The sequence below is a fragment of the Bos grunniens genome, chromosome 1 (assembly GCF_055505025.1).
Source record: "Bos grunniens cultivar Pamir isolate PY7600 chromosome 1, Bosgru_T2T1.0, whole genome shotgun sequence".
NCBI classification, from domain to species: domain Eukaryota; kingdom Metazoa; phylum Chordata; class Mammalia; order Artiodactyla; family Bovidae; genus Bos; species Bos grunniens.
This window is the reverse complement of record NC_141165.1, coordinates 64,746,936-64,771,035: the sequence shown is the minus strand read 5'-3', so window position 1 is coordinate 64,771,035 and position 24,100 is coordinate 64,746,936.

Sequence of the window (24,100 nt, the reverse complement as noted above, 5' to 3'; positions counted from 1 at the left end):
GTGAAATGTTAGTCTCTCATTCACGGCCTACTCTTTGTGACCCCATGGACTGTAGCCCACCAGGCTCCTCTGTCCATAGGATTTCTCCACATAAGAATACTAAAGTGGCTTGCCATTTCCTTCTCCATGGGATCTTCCTGACCCAGGGATCGAACCAGGGTCTCCCACCTTGTTGGCCGATTCTTTACTGTCTGAAGTACCATGGAAGCTGAAGCCAGTTTAAAAAAAAAAACAAACAAACACAAAAATTGCCGAGTATCTAAATAGTACAGGAAGACATGACTGTATTACAGCAGAGGGCAAAAACAGATGTTTCATAATTACACCAATTCCAAAATCTCCAAAAGAAGCAAAATGAACAAAGGAGGAAAAATCATGTTTAATGAAGCAAAAGTACTAAAATATATTTTTATCAAGCACGAATAAATTAACCTTCCCCTTCCTAAATGTTTATTAGAAAAATAATTCATGTGGAACAAATTCTTTCACTAACATTTCTGAATATTGTGTTAATATGCAAAGCATATTTTTATGGTTACCTTTAATAAGTCTATAATTTGATATTCTCACATAGTCTCCTTAATTGTTTATGCTGATACTGTTAACAAAGTATTAACAGCTTTTTTAAAACACTGATCTTCTTCTGTAATCTCTCCTAGTGCCATAGTCATAATTTGGTTCATGCTATTTTCTGTGTAGAAATGCCCTTTACCTTCTTCCTTCCTCTTTAACTCCTATCTCCAGTCTCAGACCCTTGTGGCTCAGCTGGTAAAGAATCCACCTGCAATGCAGGAGACCTGGGTTCGATCCCTGGGTTGGGAAGATCCCCTGAAGAAGGGAAAGGCTACCCACTTCAGTATTCTGGAGAATTCCATGGACTGTATAGTCAAGGTGGTTGCAAAGAGTCGGACATGACTGAGTACCTTTCACTTCACTTCACTTCACTTTCAGCCTCAGATTAGATACATCACTTTAGTCTTCCTTGACAACCCCACTCAGAGTTAGGGTCCTTTGTCCCATAGCTTCTCATATGTACTTCTATTATATTAACAATGAAGCACTATAGTATAAAATTGTTCTTTACTAAATTCTTTCTTCACATTAAAATAAAAAACCTTTCTTATTCTTTTTATCTCCAGGGCCTATCAAAGTTCTTGATATATATCAACTGGACATTCATAATTATCTACTGAATGAAGGACATGCAGAAAGGTCCTAAAATCTTTCTGTTGTGATTAAAATCACGTAATAAGCTTACATTGTATGTTTTAATAAGCAAAACCAGAGCAAATATTTTTATTTAGATTCTATGTTCATGGCAATAAAAGGCAGCTTGTTGGAAGGTGTGAAATTCAATTATCACATTGTTACTGTGATACCATTTGAAAACACAACTTAGTACATTAATATACACTTTACTGATACTTATTTCTTTATCTTAAAATAAAGAAATATGAGTACTTTGAATGTTTAGTAATTTTACAAAAACTACCCATTTTGATTGTTTCTGACATATTACTTATAAAAGAATCACCAAGATGAAACATTTACATGTTCAAAAGATTACAAACATTTGGAAATGTGTATAAAATATTTTGCAACAAGGCCATATATGATCTGAAAAAATAAAATAGCATTGGCAAAGGAAATCAAACAACACTCAGCTTTATTATTATATCCTGAAATAAACATACATATAAGATACATACATATGTGCATTCATATATTTCTATAAATCAAAACTGAGATCAAAGTGAGTATATAGTTTTGTATTTTTAACATACCATTATATTGTGAATACTTCCTCTGTCATAAACTAACCTCCCAATGGCTTCCCAGGTGGCACTAATGGTAGGGAATCTGCCTGCCAGTGTAAGAGGTGCAGGAGACTTGGGTTCAATTCTTGTATCGGGAACATCCCCTGGAGGAGGCAATGGAAACCCACTCCAGTATTCTTGCCTGGAAAATTTCATGGACAGTGGAGCCTTGCAGGCTACAGACCATGGGGTCTTGAAGAGCTGGATATGACTAAGCACACACATGAACTAATCTCATAAAATATTAAAACTGTTTAAGTTCCATATGTGGATATGGGGCTTCCCTGGTAGTGCAGTTAGTTAAGAATCTGCCTGCAATGCAGGAGACCCTGGTTCAATTCCTGGGTTGGGAAGATCCACTGGAGAAGGGATAGGCTACCCACTGCAGTATTCTTGAGCTTCCCTGGTGGCTCAGCTGGTACAGAATCTGCCTGTAATGCAGGAGACCCCGGTTCAATTTCTGGGCTGGGAAGATCCACTGGAGAAGGGAAAGGCTATCCACTCCAGTATTCTGGCTGGAGAATTCCATGGACTGTATAGTCCATGGGGTCGCAGAGTCAGACATGACTGAGCGACTTTCACATTTCATGTGGATATGCTGTAAATTATTTAACTATTCTCTATCCTTGGAAATACAGTCCATGGAGAGTTGGTGACGGACAGAGAAGGCTGGTGTGCTGCAGTCCATGTGCTGTCAAAGAGTCTGGCATGACTGAACTGAACTGAACTGATCCTTGGAAATGGGCTTCCCAGGTGGCTCAGTAGTAAAGTATCCACCTACCAAGCAGGAAACACAGATTTGATCCCTGGGTTGGGAAGATATCCTAGAGGAGGAAATTACAGGTTACTGCAGTATTCTTGTCTGGAAAATCCCATGGACAGAGGAGCCTAATGGGCTACAGTCTACAGTCTCAAAGAGTCGAACACAACTGAATGTGAGCATCCATGGGAACTCTTTACAAATATATTCTTCAATGAACATTATGCATAAATTTTGTGTCCCTTTCTGATTATTTAGGCTGAGAAATTGGTTTTCTCGCTGTTTTCTGTTTTCTTAACATTTGGGTATTTTTTTCAGCTATTTTTTTTACGTAAAAATAAAATTACTTCAATGTGAAAAAAATAACATTTGCAATTCAATATTGTGCTGGTTGTTTTTTAGTTATGGCATTTGTATTATAGACAGTAAATGGAATGATTTTAAATCACAGAAATTTATGGCAACAGAATTCTGAGATATTATTTAGATCATTTTGTCTTTGAATATCCATTCTTTCAGATCTTATCTGAGAGTGTTATCACCAGGTAAGTCTTCCTAAAGAGACAGTAAATAACCTACTTAGTTTAAATAAACCCAATTAATGGCTAATAGCATAAAATAAGCAGATAGTGCTAAAAAAAAGTTCAAATAACTATTAGTGAGGCATTTTCAAAGTTACAGAAAAGAAGCAAATGTCATCTTGCATTTAAAAGTTGCAATTCAGGTAATTTTTAATTATTCTGAATTTAAGAGTGATATAGGATTACTATAATCCAGTCTCCACATGATGCCAATGATTTTACACCTGTTCTTCAAAATGTATTGCCATGAAATAAAACATGCACTGGACTTAAAATACCATTATACACAAAAGAATTAATATAGAAAATTTCAAATGTTTACATGTTCAAAAGATCAATGACTCCTAGGACATGAGTGTGAAAAAAAAATTTGCAAACAAGGTCATATTCTTGCCAATATTGTTTAAAATATCAAAGTAGTAAAAACAGAGGAAATAAAATACAGTTTAATTTTATAAAATTCTGATAATTAAAAACTTTAAAAGTGATTAAACTCCCAAGTAAATATAGAAATATTGTGTGATCCTGTAACAATTTGAAATACTAGTGGTAAAGTATCCATCTGCCAATGCAGGAGCAACAGGAGACGTGGGTTTGATTCTGGGTTGGGAAGATCCCATGGAAGAGGAAATGGCAACCCACTCCAGTATTCTAGCCTGGAGAATCCCATGGACAGAGAAGCCTGGTGGGTTACAGTCCATAGGGTCGCAAAGTGTTGGACACAACTGAGCACACACACACATTATAAACACTGTCAAATATATGTTCACATTATGTCCAAAAAAATGGTAAAAATATTTTAATAAGGAGTAAAAAGTAGAAAAAGTAAGACTCAATCACTTATTAAAAATATATTTCCATAATAAGGAAATTAATGTGAAAATCACAACTAATTTCATTTTCTATTTATTGGTCCAACTTGGCTTACTTTATAGACCAAAGTAATGAGCACCTTGAAAAAGAGGAATTTTGCAGTTACAATTGGGAAACCATCATAACTACCATCCAAAAGCAAGTAAATTATGAATAACATTATGAATAAGAGTATTTGAAACTAGAACTAGTCCTATTCATAATGGACTTTTCATGCATCAAAGTATAATTATTCAACTGAATAGAAGCTGATTTTAAAATATTGGCATGCGGGCCCAAACGCCATCAACCAGCACTATTACTATGCATAATAGTATGCAACTCTACAAATCTGCTGTCTTATATTTACCAGATAGTATTTTAAAACTAGACAGAATACTGACACACAAGATTTGTGCAGGTGGAGGCTAATACAAAGCCTTTAATAGAACATGATCTTTTGGGATCATAAACTACTTATGGTTTGTAAAATTCAAAGGGAGAGAGGGAACAGAAAAAAAACACTAATATTACCTGGGTGCCTTCTATGATACATATAGAAATAGCATCTATTACCAAAAATCAACAGCTAAACGTCTATATATTATGCAACTTGTGAAAGAAGTGTTAGTTGCTCAGTCATGTCCAACTCTTTGAGACCCCATGGACTTAGCCCCCTAGGCTCCTCTGTCCACGGAATTTCCTAGGCAAGAATACTGGAATGAGTTGCCATCTCCTTCTCCAGGGGATTTTCCCAACCCAGGGATCAAACCTGGGTCTCCTTCATTGCAGGCAGATTCTTTACCATCTAAACTACCAGGGAAGCCATTATGTAACTTAAGATCTTTAAATCATCTGTAAGTAGTAAATATTTATTTGTTGACACCAAAATGTAAGTTCCAGATCATTACACCCATCATTTAACTTAATCCTTGCAGTTACTCAGTTAAATTAGTGTACCTACTTATACTTCCCAATTTTCTGGGATTCAGGGAAACTGAGTCCCAGAACACTGGGCAATTTATCTAGAATCATACTAGCAAGTAACAGAGTTAAACACAGATCATTCTAGTGCCAGGTCTCTGCTTTTATCAAGCATCCCACCGCCTACCATATGGAAAAGCATGCACTTGGCATGACTCTTTATTTAATGATAAATGATGACCAGAGTCTCAAAGGAAACACTTTTCTGGTGTATATAGCATGAGGATTCAGTAGCCAATCACTTCAAATCAAACCTCCAAATCTAGTCTTTCACTGAGGAAACCCTGGCTTCTGAGGGAAAGACAGCCAATCCCAAAGTAATTTGCCTCTATAAGGAAGTAGTCTATTACCTTGCCCTAAATAATGCAGTATTCAGTTATTACTTCCTGCCAGAGTGACAGTTTAAGCACAAGGCATTAAAAAACTGTTTTCTCCTGTTCTAGCTATCTGTTATTTATTGCTTCATACACCACTTGTCTGAAAGTGATGGATAAATATTTGAAGGGAAAGATGCATCATTCTGGATGCTCCATGAAATTCAAGATGGTTAAAGTCAATGTTTCAGGCTCATCTACTTCTAGCTTTCTTTCTATAATGAGGTAAAAACAAGCTTTAAGTGTGTTTAAAGACTCTTCTAGTTTAAAAAAGAAAGAAAAAGAAAAATAGCTTTATCAGTTTCTGTATCAAGTTCTAAAAGATAGTTTCTATTCCAATATGCTAAAGATTATTTTTCCAATTTTGGGAAAAATAAATGTACCTGAAACAATTAAATTGTCTTTCTGACTACAAGATTTTGAGATTATGACTCATTCTTTGGATTATGTTTTCACATAACAAAAAGAAAAGTAACCAAATACTGGCACAACCCACATAGTCACAGGCTACTTCTGTGATGAGAGTGAAACTCACAGCTGCACATAAAAGATCTTTAATTATGGCTGATTTGCATTGTTGAATGGCAGAAACCAATACAACATTGTAAAGCAATTTTCCTCCAATTAAAAAATTTTTTTTAATTCTTAAAACCAAGATTAATGTATTTATAATACTACTTGCAATACTCTTAAACACTGCTGTACTTTAGCCAGCAACGGTGCTAAGATATTTTTAACCTAATTTGTCACACTTAATGTGATAGTTCTTATCCGTGATAACTAGAGGCTCTCCCTGCCTCCTTAAGTATTTGTTTAAAAATACCTCAGTGAAGCTTTCCCTTCTTACTTTCCTTAAAACTGCAACATCTCCTTTCTTCATACTGTCTACTGTCTTTCCTTCATTTTACTTTTTCCCATAGAATTTATCACTATCAGATATCGTATACATTCTACAAATGTATTTGTTTATCTCCTATCTCTCCCAATGTAAATGTAATCACCAAGAAGCCAAACTTATTGTGATTATTTATGATTTATTTACACTATTTTCTTCAGGGTTGTAGCCCAAAGCCTATGACAGTAGCCCATCATTGCTACTGGTATATTATTAATCCATTTTTTTTAAAGTACAAAACTAAAAGACATACAAAAGTGACTTACTGAAGTCATAAAGCAAATAACTACTGAATCAGGTTTATGGACTCTCAACTTGAAACCTCTCTAATTCTCTATACTGCTTCTGGAAAACACAATCATCCTAACCAAAGTTTGCCTATTTGTTCTACAGATTTATAGATCTTTGAATAAATAATAAACAGGTTTAGAAATTATAGCAAATAAATCACCCTTTAAATACCCTTCATGACTGGTCCTCTTTGAGAAGGTCATCCATGTAGATGAGCAGGTAGCTTTGGAAGGCACACAAATGGGGTGTGAGGGAGAGCAGGGATCAGCTCAGACCATCTGTATCAACCCTGGAAATCAATGTGTTGACAGATGTCACTGCCTGTTTTCCCTCATAACCAGTAACCTGAATGTCATGAAACATTTGGTGAGATAAGGAAATGAAGTATGCACAAAATTTAAGCTTATGTAGGAACGTTATTAGAAAAGAGAAAACAGTGAAAAACTACACATATTTGAAATCTTTATATACCATATGATACATATTTAATATACACACTCATTCTGCAATATGTATTTGTCTTGTTTATTTTATTTTTCAACTTTCTCTAGCCCATTTTGAAAATAAAATCAAGTAATTCAGTTTCCCATTATACACACCACATATATGCACTTATATTCTATCTTTTCAAGCTTTTAAACCACAGTCAGAGACAGAGCAAAGATTAGTCAGCATTTGAGGAACATGATGAGGAGAATATATTTTGCTCTTGACATAACAGAGAGAGATGATTAAATTAGGAAAGGAACTACTTCAAAGAAAGTATCATAGCCATAAAGAATGGTTGAAATAATCAATATTCACCCAACTGCTCAAAGTTTTCCTACTGACCAATTTCTTCTCATCAGTCCCTTGGACTAGAGTGACAGGTATGTTAGGGGTTGTAAGGTTGGAATTTTAAAGTTTAGCAGAGCTGAGTACCTTTTGAGAAAGTTTTTCTGAACCATTGTTTACTCTTTTGTCCATAAACACTACTAATATAGTAAAGAATATGTAACCTAAAGAAAACAGAAACTGACCAATAAATGATGTTAAGCATATGTGAGGGATGAATCTATGGGAAATGAGAATAGTTACTCCCTAGACATTATTAGTCACTCAAAAGTATGTCATGTCATAATGAGCTCCTCCAAGTGGTGAGTGTAAAGTAGAACCAAAAATAAACCCACCTCTTCAGAAAGTGAAAAAAAGTAAATATGAATCAATTCCTTACCCAGGGAAACTGAAAATTATGTAACTGGACCCAAAAAGTTCTATTAGGAAGACTCATTTAGCTTTATGAACTGGCAGATTCCACCTGAAATCCAAGGGACCTGATTATAAAACATGTTATATAAGAACATCATAAAGATAATCTGTAGCTTCCAAAGTTGGTTGTAACTCACCTCCAATTCTCTGTTTCTGTTTAGTAAACACAGGGCTACTGAAGTAAAGAACGTAATAATTTCTCTACAACCACCACTCTTCAAACTGATTTGTTTTTTTAACACTAACTTTGGGGTAAGTCAAAATCTTGCTAATGGCAGTGGCTGAAAATATCAAAGAGGGATACAGGCTGAAAAAAAAAAACAGTGAATCATGAATCAAATGTTTGAATATATTTTTCGATTCCTATCTTTTTGAAAATGGAAAATAACAGGAAAAGTGAGGATACATTTTTAAGTATAAATGTATCACACAAACTTGGGAAAAATATTAGGTTTAAATGAGATGGAAATTTAAAATACTTAAATATTTCTAAAATTTACTCTAAGATGACATAAGAGATAATAAAAATATGGCTCAGGTTTCCTCCAAAAACGAGAACCACAGAGCTCTTGTGTATTCCAATTAAAGAGCAATCCTACTAAGTATCTTATTAATGACATCTGAGCAAGTCCCTAAATGATTAATAATGAAAGTCATATTTTAATGTTGTTTAAATAATGTTTTAATTTAACCAACAAAATGAAAAATTACAATAATATTTGTGTTTCAGAAATATGTAGCTTGTTTTTTTAATGAGTAAGCATTACATATATAATACATTACCTTTCAATTACACTATAGGAAAAGCTAATTAAAAAAAAAAAAAAAAAAAACACTCTACCATAATATATTTAAAAGCTGCCCAAAATGGCATATCATACTGAAAGTTTTAGAGTGACATCCACCACATTCAATAGGCATAACCTTATGCTAATAACTATCCTTTCAACTTCAGAATTCCTGAGTTAATCAGTCACTTTTTGGTCCAGGGTAAAATTGCTCAGTTTTTCTTTTACCCACTAATCAAGAACTACAAGCTTATTTGAACACTGGCTTTGCATGCATAGGAATCACACAGTCTCTGTAACATATGCATACATAAGTGGGTAAGAAGGGAACCCTAAGCCCCTCAACACAAGCCCGCAAGTAGAGATGCAGGACAGTCTCTACGAAGGGAGCTGCCCTGTTATATACAAAAGGTATCATGGCATCAGAGTTAGGATCTAAGAGAACAGATCATCCTGAAAGGTGACTGTTTTCAATACCTATCTTTTCTTAAAAGTATATTATAAATGTACTATTATATAAAATTATAAGTTCAAAAGTATTATCATAGAATGTAGTTTTATCCTCTTCACACATTATATGCAAATTAAAAATTACTTCTGATAATGCCCTGAAAAAATTACTGAGGAAAATTAAATAGAATAAGCCCGCAAATCAAAGGAAATGCTTAAGCCAATGATCAAGCTATTTATTTTTCTCTGTTCTGAAACACTGATTTTGTCTTCCAAAGATAAACTGCTCTCAGCACTTGTTCGGTCATTGTCTTAAGGGCATGGTAACCAAAGGTCATACACCACTAATTAATCAACTGCAGACTCATTTAGGACCCCTGAAATAACTCTGCTAGGTCTCCAATCTTTCTCTCCACAGCAAAGAAGGCCAACTATTAAATATAAACATAACTATCCCTAAGTAATATTATTGCCTCATCTGTATGTTATTTCTGTGATAAGAATAATACTGTGTAGTACATCAGATATTAGTGATTGATGAAAGATGTTTGCCTTTGAGGGTTTTTTAAATTAATTTATTTTAATTGCAGAGCAATTACTATATAATATTATGAAGTTTTTTGCCATACATAGACATCAATCAGCCACGGGTACACATGTGTGTCCCCAAGCTTGAACCCTACTCCCACCGTCTTCCCCACCCCATCCCTCTGGGTTGTCCCAGAGGACCGGCTCTGAGTGTGCTGTTTCATGCATCAAACTTGCACTGGTCATCTATTTTATATACATTAATATACATTTTTCAATGTTATTCTCTCAAATCATCCCACCCTCGGCTTCTCCCACAGAGTCCAAAGGTCTGTTCTTATAGGAAATATTTAGAAGGATTTAACACAGTTTTTAAAAATTTGGTTTCTAATCCTATCTTCTTCTCTTTCTTCATCCCAAAACCATGCAGATATTTTAAGACCAACTATCAGAAATCTTACAAATGCACAGAGAAAGAACAAATGAGTAATATCTCCCTATGTATATCCCTGAAAAAGTTCTAAGATCATGGCACATAGAAGGCAGAAGAATCAATCTAACAGTGAAGAGAACCAATACACTTAAAGACAGTATCATTGAATAATGGAGGGAGATGGGCACCAAAGGTTCTATATGATGTACGATAAAACATGGTTCACTTTCAGAAATAATGGTGTTCAAAATATTAGAAGAGGAAACAATAATAGCTCTTTCACCATGAATCTTTTTTTCATATTATAGGAATATCTTGATAAATCAAAATGCAAGGACCATTTGGGAATCCAGATTTTAAATCAACTTCTGTAAGTAACTCAAAATATGGTCTTGATTAAGCCATTTAATTTCTTTGGGTCTCAGTTTTCCTAAATATAAAACAAGAGACTGGACATAGACAATCTTTAAGATCATTTTCAACTCTAATACTCTATGATCTGTGTGTTCAAAAACTTGAGGAATGAAGTTTTTATTGCAATATTCTATTACAATACACATATCTATCTGATGTACTTAGACTAGTTATTTTGCATGTAAGTAAAGATGGCCTCAATTTTGAGATCCCTGAAGTCAGAGACCAACCAGAAACCATGAGTATCTATTAACAGTACTGAGCAGGCTCAGTAAATTGACACTTCAATAAAATGAATAACAGGGTGAGAATAAAAGAAGATGGACATTAATAGCTCTGTGAGTGAATGAATCACCTTTGTTAACTGTTCACATTTTAAAAATATACACTTATCTTAGTTATCAAGCAGATAGGGAAATTATGCATGATAAAATTTGTGCTTCAAATAAGCTGGGATAAGGCCATTATTCAAAAATTAACATTACAAAATTTAAATGTCCATTGGAAAATTTTTTAAAGTAGCACTTTTCCTTTCTTTCTCTACTCATTTCAGAAAAATACATTCCAGAAAAATCAAAAAATCCATTAGAGACATTAAAACTTGGAATACTAAAATAAGTTACTGAGAAAATAATAGCAAATGAAGCAACTGACAAACAACTAATCTCAAAAATATACAAGCAACTCCTGCAGCTCAATTCCAGAAAAATAAATGACCCAATCAAAAAATGGGCCAAAGAACTAAATAGACATTTCTCCAAAGAAGACATACAGATGGCTAACAAACACATGAAAAGATGCTCAACATCACTCATTATCAGAGAAATGCAAATCAAAACCACAATGAGGTACCATTTCACCCCAGTCAGAATGGCTGTGATCCAAAAGTCTGCAAGCAATAAATGCTGGAGAGGATGTGGAGAAAAGGGAACCCTCTTACACTGTTGGTGGGAATGCAAACTAGTACAGCCACTATGGAGAACAGTGTGCAGATTCCTTAAAAAACTGGAAATAGAACTGCCATGTGATCCAGCAATCCCACTGCTGGGCATACACACCGAGGAAACCAGAAGGGAAAGAGACACATGTACCCCAATGTTCATCGCAGCACTGTTTATAATAGCCAGGACATGGAAGCAACCTAGATGTCCATCAGCAGACGAACGGATAAGAAAGCTGTGGTACATATACACAATGGCGTATTACTCAGCCATTAAAAAGAATACATTTGAATCAGTTCTAATGAGGTGGATGAAACTGGAGCCTATTATACAGAGTGAAGTAAGCCAGAAAGAAAAACACCAATACAGTATACTAGCGCATATATATGGAATTTAGAAAGATGGTAATGATAACCCTGTATGTGAGAAAAGAGACACAGATGTATAGAACAGTCTTTTTGACTCTGTGGGAGAGGGAGCGGGGGGATGATCTGGGAGAATGGCATTCAAACATGTATAATATCATATAAGAAATGAATCGCCAGTCTAGGTTTGATGCAGGATACAGGATGCTTGGGGCTGGTGCACTGGGATGACCCAGAGGGATGGTATGGGGAGGGAGGTGGGAAGGGGGTTCAGGATTGGGAACACATGTACACCCATGGAGGTTTCATGTTGATATATGGCAAAACCAATATAATATTGCAAAGTAATTAGCCTCTAATTAAAATAAATAAATTTAAATTTAAATAAATAAAATAAGTTACTAAATATTTTATATACTCTTTGGTGATAAAGGCCCCTCTAAACGTGTTCTACAACCACGAAAGTATTTAACTACCATGATATATTTAACCAAGATACCCTTACTCGTTCAAAAAATGGTAATGATGTATTGAAAAAGTTTAATATAAATAAGGTTTTAAAATAAAAGTGGTTGACATTAATTGCAGCAATATCTTCTTTTGATCCATCTCCAAGAGTAACAGAAATAAAAACAAAAATAAGTAAATGGGACCTAATTAGACTTGAAAGCTTTTGCACAGCAAAGGAAAACTTAAAAAAAAAGGAAAAGACAACCCTTAGAATAGGGGAAAATATTTGCAAACAAAGCAACAGACAAGGAGTTAATCTCCAAAATATACAAACAGCTCATGCAGCTCAATATTAAAAAAAACAACCCAATCAAAAACCAGAAGAATAACTACATAGACATTTCTCCAAAGAAGATATACAGATGGCTAAAAAGAACATGAAAAAATGCTCAGTATCACTAATTATTAGAGAAATGTAAATAAAAACTACAATGAGTTATCACCTCACACCAGTCAAAATGGTCATCACCAAAAATTCTACAAACAATAAATGTTGGAGAGGGTGTGAAGAAAAGGGGACTCTCCTACACTGTTGATGGGAATGTAAATTAGTACAGCCACTATGGAGGACAACATGGAAAACAGAGCTACCATATGATCCAGCAATCCAACTCCTAGGTGCATATCCAGAGGAAACTATAATTCAAAAAAATGTGTACACCCCAATGTTCACTGAAGCACCATTTACAATAGCCAGGACATGAAAGCAACCTAAATGTTCTCTGTCCATCGACAGAGGAATGGATAAAGATTATGTGTGTGTGTGTATATATATATGTATTTATATTTATATAGAAAGTGTTATTTGCTCAGTCATGTCCTATTTGCAACCCCATGGACAGTAGCCCACCAGGCTTCTCTATCATGGAAATCTTCAGGCAAGAATACTGAAGTTGGTTGCCATTTCCTGCTCCAAGGGATCTTCCCAACCCAGGGATCAAACTCATGCCTCCTGCATTGGCAGGTGTATTCTTTACCATCTTTACCATGAGGGAAGATGATATATATATATCCACATATGTACATACACATATATAATATATACATACATTTGTATTGCATATGACTTGTATTTTGTATATGACTTGTATATTATATATGACTGCATATTATATATGACCGAATATTACTCAGGCATAAAAAGAATGAAATAATACTATTTGGAGCAATATGGATGGACTTAGGGATTATCATTCTAAGTCAAGCAAGCCAGACAGAGAACAGAGAAATAAAATATCATATGATATTGTTTATATGTAGAATCTAAAAATGAAAAGAAAAAAAAAAGATACAAATGAAATTATATCCAAAGCATAAAGAGGCTCACAGACATAGAAAACAAATTAATGATTACCAAAGGGGAAATGTGGGGGGAGGGATAAATTAAGAGGTTTGGGGTTAATAAAACAAGTGCCTGCATGCAAAGTTGCTTGAGTCATGCCTTCGCGATCCTATGGACTGTAGCCCACCAGGCTCCTCTGTCCATGGCAATAGATAACCAACGAGGACCTACTGTGTAGTGCAGGGAACTATACTCAATATGTTGTAAGAACCTATAAGGGAAGAGAGTCTGAATAATAAAAATAATAGTATTACTGAATACACACACAGTATATTTATATTCAGTGTACACAATATTCAGTGTACACAACTGAATCACTCTACTATACACTTGAAGCTAACAATATTGTAACTCATCTATACTTGAATAGACTAAATAAATAAATTTTTTTAACATTAAAAGTGGAAAATACGTAGAGGGAAAGTCTTGACAGGAAGAGTCTACTACATAAGAACTCTTGTAAATCAATAGATTAAAACCCAACATACTAACAGAAAATTAGGCAAAACACAAATAAGTAAATTATAAAATTCTGATCACTTAAATATAATATAATCTCATTACCAAATCCATATAGTGAAACAAAAATAGGATGTATTGCTCTCAGGTAGATAAAGATAAAACTCTCTACAACAGTCAGAATTATTAAGTGTATGAAAAGTCATACAGAGTTGGTAGAATTTTATGGAAGACTACGTAGTATTTTCAAACTTAAACTTGACATTAGCCTTTGACTCAAAATCTCATTACTGAATCTTTTCTTACGAAAGTAGTCTCACAAGTGAAATTCCTATAGAAGGGAACTGGACAGAAAATTATAAAAATATCCAAATTATTATATGATCCTCATTTGTTCAGACTACAAAAGATGAAGTGAAGATGTTTTGTTCTGTCATTTTATAGTTAAATGCATTTCAGTTATAATTTAATTATAGAGACTTTGAAAAAATGTAAAAACATAAATGATAAAAATGACCCAACCTTCATTCTATTGATTAAAGATACTATTGTGTGGATAGTCTTCCAGTCCATTTCAAATACAGTGTGTGTGCACATAGGGGTGTGTGTGCATGTGTGTGTGTGTGTGTATTTCTGTAAACCACAATTACAATTAGCTAAAGGTGTAGTTCTGCACCATTTTTCAACATAGCATGTTTTACAAGTATCAGTATATTTTAATGAGCAATAAGTAAGCATCCTTGTGTATATTTCTGAATATTTAAGATAAACATGGATTCCAATGTTAAAATATTTTTATCAAGTTTTACTAAATTTTCCTGGATAAGGAAATGGCAACCCACTCCAGTACTCTTGCCTGGACAATCCCATGGATGGAGGAGCCTGGTAGGCTACAGTCCGTGGGGTCACACAGAGTCAGACACAACTGAGCAACTTCACTTTCACTTTTTCACTAAATTTTCCTTACCACTTGAAATTTGTTCAGGTTAGTTTTATTTTGTAGAAACAAAGTGCCTTCAAAAGGAAAAAATAACACCAATCTTTTAATATTTTATGGACTTTTGGTTTTGGTATATTGTATATATCATGAGAATACAAAGCAATGATTTGAATTTTCAATTTACAGTCACTAAATCAAAGAAACATAAAAAAATAGAATTCTAAATATATTATTTAGGTCATTCTATCTATAAATATTCACTATCTCAGAATCTATATAAAGATGTGATCAACAAACATTTTCTGAACAGAATGTAGAATATACTGTCCCTGCTGCTGCTGCTCAGTCACTTCAGTCGTGTGCGACTCTGTGTGACCCCATAGATGGCAGCCCACCAGGCTCCTCTGTCCCTGGGATTCTCCAGGCAAGAATATTGGAGTGGGTTGCCATTTCCTTCTCCAATATACTGTCCCTAGGTAAACAATAACAATGTGAACACCAAGATGTAACAGTATTTCAAATAAACTACTTAATTTCAAATAATTGTATATAAAGGCCAGTATTCTGAAGAAGTAAATAAGTACTCAAAAATGTTTAAATAATCATAAATTGGCACTCTCAAAGTGACATATGACAATCATAACTCTGCCTTTTAGAGATGGTAATCCAGGTAACCATTAATTATTCTAAATTAACATATTAAGTTTATGACATAGAATCAGTGCAGTCCAATTATCAGTATAGTCCAATCTCTGCACGATGCCAATGACAATGCACTTGATATTCAAAATGGAGATCACTGTCATAGAATGAAAGGTACACTGGACTTAGAAGAACACAATTTTTATAATAATTCTAAAAGGATCTGTGGCTCCTTCCTACAATGTATTTCTATAGCTGTGGAAACTGAGGCTGAACAAAGTTAAGCAACAAGTTTATGGGTATTTCCTGGTGCCTCAGCAGTAAAGAATCCACCTGCTAATTCAGGAGACACAGGTTTGATTCCAGGGTCCAGAAGATCCCCTGGAGAAGGAAATGGCAATCCACTCCAGTACTCTTTTCTGGGGAATCACATGGACAGAGGAGCCTGGACAGCTACAGTCCATGGGGTTTCAAAAGAGTTGACACGACTAAGCAACTAAACAAAAACAAGTTTAAGATCATATTTATAAATAAATGGCAGAAATAAGGGTTGAGTCTAGATCTTCTCTTAATCAAATGACCTTTTCTAAAATGTCACTCTACCCTTTACACATGCATATAGAGACCTTAGGGTTTCCCAGTGGCACTAGTAAAGAACTCTCCTGCCAGGGCAGGAGACATAAGACATGGCTTCCATCCCTGGGTTGGGATGATTCCCTGGAGGAGGACATGGCAACCCACTCCAATTTTCTTGCCTGGAGAATCCCATGGAGAGAAGAGCCTGGTGAGCTATACTCCATAGGGTTATAAAGAGTAGGACATGACTGAAGTGACTTAGCATGCATGCACATAGAGACCTAATGTGCAATCATGTATTTCACGAATATTGTTTTATCCTACATATGTTCTCCCTGATGGATCATTCATATTCTCTCAATTTTCACTCCCTCACTTGGTGATATGAAAAACATAGTTAAGTCTAAGCTCTGAGATAATGGAAGCAAGTCCCAGTGGTAATTTCTCTAATCTTCCAGAAAATGATTCAACTGCTATTTTCCATTGATTCTCTTCTTTTTTTCCTTGAAAGCAGACTTATGCAATAAAAATTCCTCCTCTTGTCAACAAATCCTCTTAGCATCACATAATCATCTTTTCATGAAAAAGTAGCTAGGGGAACATTGCTAGCAATTTCTACATGCTCTAGGACTCAAATTACTAGTGAAGCTTGCAGTTGAACAGAGGAAATTAGAAGTGTGTAGACACTGGACTGTCAAATACATCTCTACCTCAGATTTACCATTATTTTTCTTTGAGATGTCTATGTATCCAAGGAGACGTTAGAATCATATATTCTTAAGGTGACAGTATGATATGCTCTTCCTATTCAGTGCATTCAGTTTGGCTGAGGTTAAAAGCAATAGCCTAAACATCAAAAACATGTCATCTTCAAATTAATAAGATTGATAGCCCACTTATGTTTTTATTATTTATACATAAGGCAAAACATTCAAGTATATCACTAAAAGAGAAGTATTCCCAAATATCTTTTATAATTTGAATTCACATTAACAATTATCCTGAAGACACTAAAATTCCTTTAAATGAGATTTAAATAACCTCATGAGAAAAATATGCAAGTATTTCTGCATCTCCGACTGGATATCACTTTTCTAATCAATTTCAGTCTCATTTTGTTCTCCTGAATCCTGAGTTCCTACAAGAGTTCCCTAGCTCAGTTTCATTTGGCTCATTCTTTAAACTACTCTGATGAAAATATAAAAACTGCTTTCCTCAGGCCAGATATTCCTAAATTTGTTCTGTTTATGATGTTCTTAAAAATTTTCTTCTTAGTATTCTAGGCCAAAGGAAATACCATCTAGTTTTATTTATTAAGTGGTTAGGTTAAACACTTAAAGTAATCATTTCATATTAATTTCACAGACATTTGAAAAAATACATGCAAATTGAAAGTAGTTCATGTGATTGATATCCAATAGATGCTGTTGTGTATTTTAAAAATTTTTCAGCACACCTGCACATTTGCTGCGGCACTTGGGGTGACTTCTCCATATTTTGGTATCCATACTTTTGCTGCTGCTGCTGCTAAGTCGCTTCAGTCATGTCCAACTCTGTGCGACCCCATAGACAGCAACCCACCAGGCTCCCCCGTCCCTGGGATTCTCCAGGCAAGAACACTGGAGTGGGTTGCCATTTCCTTCTCCAATGCATGAAAGGGAAAAGTGAAAGTGAAGTCGCTCAGTCGTGTCCAACTCTTCGCGACCGCATGGTCTGCAGCCTACCAGGCTCCTCTGTCCATGGGATTTTCCAGGCAAGAGTACTGGAGTGGGCCATACTTTTAGGCACTGTTAATTGTATTTAGTTTGTCTGTAAGCATTGCGTGGCAGGGAGTGGACACAATGCTTTCATTCACAGAGACTTACACAATGTCTGCACATAGTAGGCCTCAAATAATACTTGTGAAATGAAAGAGGATGAGTATGGATGAATGACCAAGGGGATTAATGCTGATTTTATTTAAATGATTATCTAGGGATAGAGTACTTTGTAATACTGGGTGGTATACAAAAAAGGAAGCATCACTACAAACAAAGCTATGATGAAGGTGATGGAATTCCAGTTGAGCTATTTCAAATCCTAAAAGATAATGCTGTGAAAGTGCTGCACTCAGTATGCCAGCAAATCTGAGAAACTCAGCAGTGGCCACAGGACTGGAAAAGGTCAGTTTTCATTCCAATCACAAAGAAAGGCAATGCTAAAGAATGTTCAAACTACCATACAATTCCACTCATCTCACATGCTAGTAAAGTAATGTTCAAAATTCTCCAAGCCAGGCTTCAACAGTACATGAACCATGGACTTCCAGATGTTCAAGCTTGATTTAGAAAAGGCAGAGGAACCAGAGATCAAATTGCCAACATCCATTGGATCATTGAAAAAGCAAGGGAGTTCCAGAAAAACATCTTATGCTTTACTGATTATGCCAAAGCCTTAGACTGTGTGGATCACAACAAACTGTGGAAAATTCTTCAGGAGATAGGAATACCAGACCACCTGACCTGACTTCTAAGAAATCTGTATGCAGATCAAGAAGCAACAGTTAGAACTGGACATGGAACCATAGACGGGTTCCAAATTGGGAAAGTAGTATGGCAAGGATGTATACTGTCACCCTGCTTATTAAACTTATGTGCAGAGTACATCATGCAAAATGCCTGATGGACTGCATGAATCACAAGCTAGAAACAAGATTGCTGGGAGAAATATCAATAACCTTAGATATGCAGATGACACCACCATTATGGCAGAAAGCAAAGAGGAACTAAAGAGCCTCTTGATGAAAGTGAAAGAGGAGAGTGAAAAAGCTGGCTTAAAACTCAACATTCAGAAAACTAAGATCATGGTATCTGGTCCCATCACTTCATAGCAAATAGATGGGGAAAGAGCAGAAACAGTGAGAGACTATTTCCTTGGGCTCCAAAATCACTGCATGGTGACAGCAGCCATGAAATTAAAAGATGATTGCTCCCTGACAGAAAAGCTATGACCAACCTAGACAGCATATTCAGAAGCAGAGACTTTACTGGCAAAGGTCTGTCTAATAAAAGCTATGGTTTTTCCAGTAGTCATGTATGGATGTGAGAACTGGACTGTAAAGAAAACTTAGCGCTGAAGAATTGATGCTTTTGAACTGTGGTGTTGGAGAAGACTTTTGCGAATCCCTTGGACTGCAAGGAAATCCAACCAGTCCATCCTAAAGGAAAGCAGTCCTGAATATTCATTGGAAGGACTGATGCTGAAGCTGAAACTCCAGTACTTTGGCCACCTGATGCAAAGAACTGACTCACTGGAAAAGACCCTGATGCTGGGAAAGATTGGAGGCAGGAGGAGAAGGGGAAGACAGAGCCTGAGATGGTTGGAGGGCATCACCAACTCAATGGACATGAGTTTGAGCAAGCTCTGGGAGTTGGTGATGGACAGGTAAGCCTGGTGTGCTGCATTCCATGGGGTGGCAAAGAGTTGGACATGACTGAGTAACTGAATTGAACTGATACAGCACAGTGTTGGAGAATATTGGCTTCTAGCACTTTTTTGATATATGATTATGTCTCTCACATATAAAATGAGACCTGGCAACTTAACATCAACATTTATAAAATGGAGATAATTACAATATCAATTTCATAAAACTCATAAGAGAATTAAATTAGAAATACATGCAATTCACCAAGCACAGCACTTGCTGGTAGTATGGTTTAGTCACTAATTAATGTCTGATTCATTGGGACCCCATGGATTGTAACCCACCAGGTGTCTCTGTTCATGGGATTTCCCAGGCAAGATTATGGGAGTAGTTTGTTATTTTCTTCTCAAGGGGATCTTCCCAACCTAGGGATTGAACCTGTGACTTCTTAGCAAATTCTTTACCACTGAGCCACTGATGTGCTGCAGTCCATGGGGTTGTAAAGAGTTGGTGGTGACTGAGTCACTGACATGCTGCAGCTCATGGGGTCTCGAAGAGTCAGACACAACTGAGCAACTGAACCAAACTAAACTGAGCCACTGAGCCATCTGGGAAGCCATACACACTATTTAGTAAATATTATTGTTAATATTTTGCTATTTTATGCTTTATACATAGATGGGAAGACAGTCAACTCTGGAAAATATGGGAATAAATAAGAGAATAGATCATAAAAACATTAAGAAGAGAACCAAAGAAATAATTATTTTCAAAAAGTGAACTGTAGTTACACAGAGTAAGAAAGCACAGTTACTGTTTGCTTAGAAAACATATTCAAAGTGCAGGTTCTTCAGGGCCAGACTCAGAAAGCTGCAGTGTGACTGAAATCTGCCTTCTGCCAAAAGTGATACAAACTCAAATCCTTTCATTTCATAGCTTGAATTGAAGACCAAAAGCATCTCATTTCTAATCAGATTCCTAATTACAGAAACACAGGCTAGCACCCTATTGTACGGGGGCTGCCAGTATTTCCATTGTCAGTTCCCATTTTCAGGCTTATTACTAAAGCACATACTCTAGGCATAGATTGTTTGGCACAGAGGATTGTTGGCATAGAGGATCTCAGCATGGAAGGGAACATGCTTTACAAAATTTGGCATCAACTTCTCAACTGTAAATACAAAGAAACAGAAAGGCAACAGTGAAAAGTCAAGAAAACCCAGGGTGCTGGGATTGGAAAGGGTGCTCAAGCTCATTTCAGCTGTAACATATAAATGAAAACCCATCTCAGACCAATTAAAGAGAAAATACACATTTGAATTTAAGAAATATCACCAAACATCTGTAACAAACAGTAGAAGTAATATGGTCTACCCATCTGAGTCCCATTAGTAAATACTGGCATAAATCTAATTTCAATATCTATGAGGGATTGCTTCTGCTTCAAATTTGGCCAGAGTTTTGAAAAAGGTAACATTTGTTCTCATTTTGAACCATTCTCTGCATTAAATTGTTTTTAAAGAATTACTCAGCCACCATTATTTATTTGTAAGCTTTCTGTCATATGCACTGAACGGTTAATGTGGCTATTTTCATTTCTTAAATGTCTTTTGCTTTGACTTTGGTTTTACTAACAATTGTTAGCTTTTTAAAACTGCTGTTAGTACTACAGGTTGTTACAATTACTTAAGCCAATGCATACTTTTCTTTTAACAGATGTTCTTACAACTAAAATGATCCTTAAAAGAATTAGGTCTCAATGTAGATGGGACCAGAAAAGAAATCTTTGAAGAATTATATTGAAGATATTCAAAGGTGCTTTTGAACTTATTTTTGATTGTGATTGCCACATAAAATGTATAGCAGCTATAAAGAAATCTTTAAAAGTTTTGACTCAGAAAAAGATAGGAGGCCATCACTTTTCTAGAGCCTACAACAATACAGAACCTTTCATGTATTTCTAGGTTCCTTTCAGTAGATCAACCCAAGGTTGAGTCCTAAGCTTTGTTGGTTCATGTGGTCTTGAAGGCAGGAAATACACGTTTTAATTCAAAAGATTATCCTTCTAGGTATTGCTATGTTACAGTAAACAAAATCTTATTTATGTCTGGGAAACCTAATTAAGTAGAGTGAATAAAAAAATTTTAAAGCCCCTGTGGATGGAGATCATGAACAGTTGACAGAATTTAATACTTTGATACTTACTTAACTCATACTTTTTTTTTTTTTTGCCACAAGTACAGGATCACTGAATTTATGAGAATCTTTGTTCACCCTCCTTGCTAGAAAATATAGCAATTTACTAAAAGTGGACAAGCAATTTATGGAACAAATTTTTTAATGGATAATGAAAACACAGAATTATGGAGCAGGACTGGCCTCAAGAAATCATACTGTATATTACCATTCATGTTGAGTTACTATCTATTACTTTTTAAAAGGCATCCAGAAAGAAACAGTTAAAACCTCTAAGACAGCCAGTTCTGGATCTGATGCTATAAAGAATTTCTTCTTTGTGTCTAAACAAGTTTTCTTCTTCTACAATGTAAGATGTTTTTCTCTTCTTTTAACCTCAGTTAAGATGGAGTTTTGCTCGAGGAGAGAATGGCAATCCTCTCCAATAGTCTTGCCTGGAGAATTCCATGGACAGAGGAGCCTGGAGGGCTACAGTGCATGGGGTCGCAAAGAGTTGGGCACGACTGAGCGACTAACACAACAACACAATAAGATGGAGTATTAAAAGCTATGTGCCTTTCGGAAGACAAGTTCGCAAACCATATATTCCCCTTTTATAGACAGTATAAGCTAGACAAAATTGAAAGTATGTAAACAGAGTTACACTAATTGATTTTTTAAAATTGTACCAAAAGATAGGTCCACTCCTAACCCAGTTTATAAGTTTTTCTTGGCAAGTCAACCCTGATTCTTACACCTGTTTAAATTAGTAGTTTGTTTTTTTTTTTAATTTTATTCTACTTTTAAACTCTACACAACTGTACTAGTTTTGCCAAACATCAAATTGAATCCGCCACAGGCATACATGTGTTCCCCATCCTGAACCCTCCTCCCTCCTCCCTCCCCATACCATCCCTCTGGGTCGCCTCAGTGCTCCAGCCCCAAGCATCCAGTATCGTGCATCGAACCTGGACTGGCATCTCATTTCATACATGATATTTTACATGTTTCAATGCCATTCTCCCAAATCTTCCCACCCTCTCCCTCTCCCACAGAGTCCATAAGACTGTTCTATACATCAGTGTCTCTTTTGCTGTCTCGTATGCAGAACTAAAGATGCCTTTCATTTAACCCTTCAAGGGAGAGTTATCTATGATAGATAATAGTATGTATAATAGAAAGAAGAACTACACTGTAGATGTAGGTCTAATTAATAATGTCAGGATGATCACTTTTGGACTCCAATCAATTCCATTATTTACATACAGTTGTTTTTATTACTTCCCAAAATTGGAGTGACGGGTCAAATCACTGCAGTGCTACATAAAAACCCTTTCCAATAAAGAAGCACCTTTACTATCATACATTTTCTAATGTTAACTTTACAATTTGTTTGCAAATGTCCAAGTTTTTCTATCCTCATGTAAAACCATAATTAAAAAGAAAAATCTAATGAGAATCCAATGACTGAATTTGTGATTTGCTTTTTCTTTTTTCTACTTAAGGTACACAAATAGCACAGAGCTTGGCCCCAAGACACATTTTTAAAATGCTAAGTGAATTATTTCTGTAAGTATGCAAAAATATTCTAAGTTAAATAAGAAAATTTGGACCGCATTTTATCAAATTCACCCTCTCAGGAAGCTAAAATAATTGATTAAAAGCCTTTCCCACTAGATTTACTGATTTAAGGCATAAGCTATATTTTATTCATCTTTGTATTATTGGGACTTTGCAGAGTTTCTCATGCCCTCACCTCCAGAAGTTGAATGACTGAACAAAATAAAAATTTTCAAATTGTATCACTTTAACCACTTACTTAACCTAGATACCAAGACCGTGCATGCTTCTGAGTTTTCACAGTGAGTATTAATATTGAATGAGTATTAAAGCTACAACACTGGTGTACCTAAGAATATAAGTTAAGCATACAAAAATGTAAATGTGTGTATATTGAAATTTTAAGTTACTATTGCTGTTGTTTGGTCACTCAGTTGTGTCTGACTTTGTGACCCCATGGACTGCAACATTCCAGCCTTCCCTATTCTTCAGCATTTCCTGGAGTTTTCTCAAACTCATGTCCATTGAATCAGTGATGCCATCCAATAATCTCATCCTCTGCTGTCCCTTTCTCTTTCTGCCTTCAATCTTTCCCAGCATCAAGGTTTTTTGCAGTCAGCTTCTCGCAGCATGTTGCCAAAGTACAGGAGCTTCTGTTTCAACATCAGTCCTTCTAATGAATATTCAGGACTGATTTCCTAGGACTGACTGGTTTGATCACCTTGCAGTTCAATAGACTCTCAACAGTCTTCTTCAGAACCACAGTTCA